We start from the raw sequence: 3,580 nt of genomic DNA, 5'->3' as shown, positions 1-3,580 counted from the left end.
GGAAGGAAGCTGCAACAGAGCAGAGCTGACGTCCTATCAGCCATGGATGGACATTTTGGCTGGGGTAGCAACTCGACCGGGCTGGTTGGCCGTCCCTTTCCCAGTCAGGAGGCCAGAAATATGGGACAGTTAGAAACTGTCTGCTATGGGCAGATTGCTCCCTCATACACAGGGTGGCAGCATCTCTTCTAGCAGGACCCTGAATGGATGCCAACAAAGCAGCATAAGAGTTGTAGTCCCATACGGTTGGCCTGTCAGGTTCTGTGGCATGCGCTGGGTATTAACTGCTGAGCAACCAGGGTGGTCCTGCCTAGCCTATGAGTGCTTAATGGAGGCAATAAATTGAGCACCGGAAATATTCCCAGGTTGAGAATTAAAAGAGAGAGCCCTCCACTTGGCCTAGTGAGCGAAGAAGGGCAACAATCGTCCGGGAGGAGTGGAGGAGTAAATAATAGGAGGAGGACAAAGGAAATGATTTGTTTGGCCAATAAATTGGAAAAGGAGCCTCTGGAAAGATACTTTATTAAAAAAAAAAGATTCATTGTGAACCTGGGACTTGTCTGTGCAATTGTGTCTGGGGTTTGGGACCCAGTGGCATCCCCTAGAAGCCACAATGGAAACCAACAATATCTGTCCTTTAATTCGTAAACTTTGGCCAGTTGATAGCAGATGAGATTAAAGTCATGCAAGAAAAATTCAAAAATAAAGTCACAGTCAACTGACCACCTACCTCCTCCTGGGTTTTCTATAGCCTATGTGCTAGCCATCCAATCTGATGAGGGAATCTTTGTATCCAATGGTTATGTTTTGTCTGATGCTTTTCTTTTTATTTTACTCAAATTTTTCTTTGTTCACTGTTGTGAATATGGGTTTTAGATTCTCAGGAAGCATTTTTTGCTAAATTTGTTGTAATATTTCCCTTTAGTGAATATGACTTTTTATTGTTATTCTGGTGTTGCCATTTTGTGTTGGTTTTCATGACAGTAGCCATTTTGTTCGCTGTTGATATGTTCTATTGCTAGTCATTGAAAGCCATGTGTCATTTTATCCCACTCCACCTATAAAAGATGGTGGTGCACAGCCTTCTAGCATGATAGCTTTGGATTTCTTACTGTTTTTCCACATATTTGTTACTGTAGAGGAACCTACAGGGCATTTTGCTTTGTTTCTTTGACTTGATTTTGTGTTTTGCCCATTGCCTTTTGATTCTTTCACTCTGTGTTTCGACCTTCTTCCTTTACCCTGACTATGAGGTCACCCGCTCCAATCTATTAATTTCATCTCCACGCTGTTTTTCATTCTCAGGCACTTGCTCATTCTCATTGCATCTTATAGTTCATGCAGAAAGGGAACAGGAGCTTAGCAGTTCTGGACTACAATGACACATTTTATTTTCGGAATGAATATTAGTAGATTTTGGAATGCATTACTTTAGATAAAGCAGGATGCCATGCACTAGTCAATCATTACATCTAATGACACTCTGAAAGCCAGTTAAGTCAGCTATTTAATCCACCTTTACCTTATTTAGTACTTTGCAGGCTGAGCACCATTTCATTCCAAACGTGCCTTTCAATTTCTTTAAAGAGCTGCATGTTTGTAAATGAGCAAAGTTCAGCCAATGAATGATTGATAATGATTGAACCTGTGGCTTTATAGGGCTTCTCAAGGCATCGAGTTGTGTGGAAGCTATAACAATAACAGAGTAATGAGAAAAAAAGTAACGTCATTAAGCAATTAAAGGAAATCTGAGTTGAAATATAATAAGCATGTGTGATGATATCTTCACCTGTTACTGAAGATTGTTGTTGCTTAAGTATTAAAATACAAGTGTAGATTATACTAATTACAAATACGTGGCTGTGTGGCTATGGCTTTGCATTGGTATCTGGAAGGTTAAAATCTCTACTCTGTTGGGCCCTTAACTTGAAAATTGTTCCAGGGGTTGCTGTACAATGGCTGACCCTGAGCTCTGACCCCCAAAGGTCATGTGAAAACACAATGTACTCCTAGGGACTAATAAAGTATATCATCATCATTAACTATTCTAGGAAGCATACACAATCACCTGTATGGGGTACAGAAGTCAGTATCTTCAGGGTCTAAGCAGAGCTACCATTTTAAAAGGTACATCTATCAAATAAAAAGCGGCTCACTCTTTTGGACACCAAAATACCCAAATTTGTTAAAACATGAACTCAGACAAGGTACATTCAGTGCGGTCTGCCTGTGCTGCAAATTATCTGGTGCTGGTTCTCTTATTTCAAATTCCCTGTCATGTCCTTGGGTCTATTACAGGGCTTTTCTAGTCATGAAGAATGATTCTGTTTCTAAAACTCATACTTCTCTTAATAAGCAAATATCTTCAGATATCCCATGGTGTTCGGATGATACTCTGCTTCTTAGAGCAGTACTACTGACCTGGTGTACTGACTTTGTGACTCTCTAAAGTTTGGATATTTGAGGCTCATTACCTTTTTGTCATAAAGTATTAGCATGAATCAGCAGAAACATGTACTCACCAGACCAGGCATAGTTTATTGAGTCCACCAGTGTTCATTGTATTTGTATTCTCAGCCCACCACAGCTGTACCTTCTTCTGTTTCACTGACAGGTGCGGAACTCAGTTGAGTCTTCATTTGCCATATCACATCTGTGACATGTTACAGCAAGTATTGTGGTGTGATATGTCGCCTTCAGTGACATTGCTGGACTCTGAACTAGCTCTGTCCACATCCTTTTGTTCATTTTAACAGCCCATTTCACTGGGTATTTTTTTTTTCTTTTTTGTGTAGCCTATTATCAAGGCAACCATAACACATTAATACGTGAACGTTGTTACTGACAGACTTATGCTACTGCATAAGACATTCAAAACTGCACATTACATTTAAAGCCCCTTACGTATTTTTAAAAATTATATATTTATTTCCTTGTGTACCTGCCTGCCTGCATTAAATAGCACTATACAGTATATGCATATGATGTCCTCTCTGACTGAGCAGTCAATTAACTGGTAAAAATTAGTGGCCACTCACTATCTGTGCCTAAATACTAATTACATCAGAAAGGACATATACTTAAATAAAGACAAAAAGCTACCTTCATTCAACATATAACAAAAAAGCAGCAAGCACATTTCATAAAAACTCCATATGCCAACTAAGAAATATACGGACAGTTCGGATTAATTCAAAAACTAATACCATGGGGGAGACATCAGGCCATTCATGCTGCTGAATTAAAAAAGAAGCTTACAGAACCTTGGCAGAATTACACAAGATAAAAATCTTCACAGGCAATAAAAAGAAATTAGCACCAGATGGTACAGCCCTGCTCATCGCCAATTTTTGATACTTCTCATTAACCGTCATTAAATTATGTCCCTATACCCAGGGCACTGAGTAATGGCTTGCAGACTTAACATTATTACCACGTCTTTTTAGTTGCTTTTTAGTTGCTTATCATAAATCCATCCATCAATACAACCATTTTCTGAACTCTCATTGCCCAAAATTGAGTGATCCTACAGGTGAAGTGGTGAGCCCAAAGGTAAGGATTACCAGGGTAAGGAGATGAA

The sequence above is a fragment of the Erpetoichthys calabaricus genome, chromosome 3, assembly GCF_900747795.2.
Source record: "Erpetoichthys calabaricus chromosome 3, fErpCal1.3, whole genome shotgun sequence".
Taxonomy (NCBI): Eukaryota; Metazoa; Chordata; class Cladistia; order Polypteriformes; family Polypteridae; genus Erpetoichthys; species Erpetoichthys calabaricus.
The sequence above is the reverse complement of the archived record's forward strand: the minus strand, read 5'-3'. Positions refer to the sequence as shown.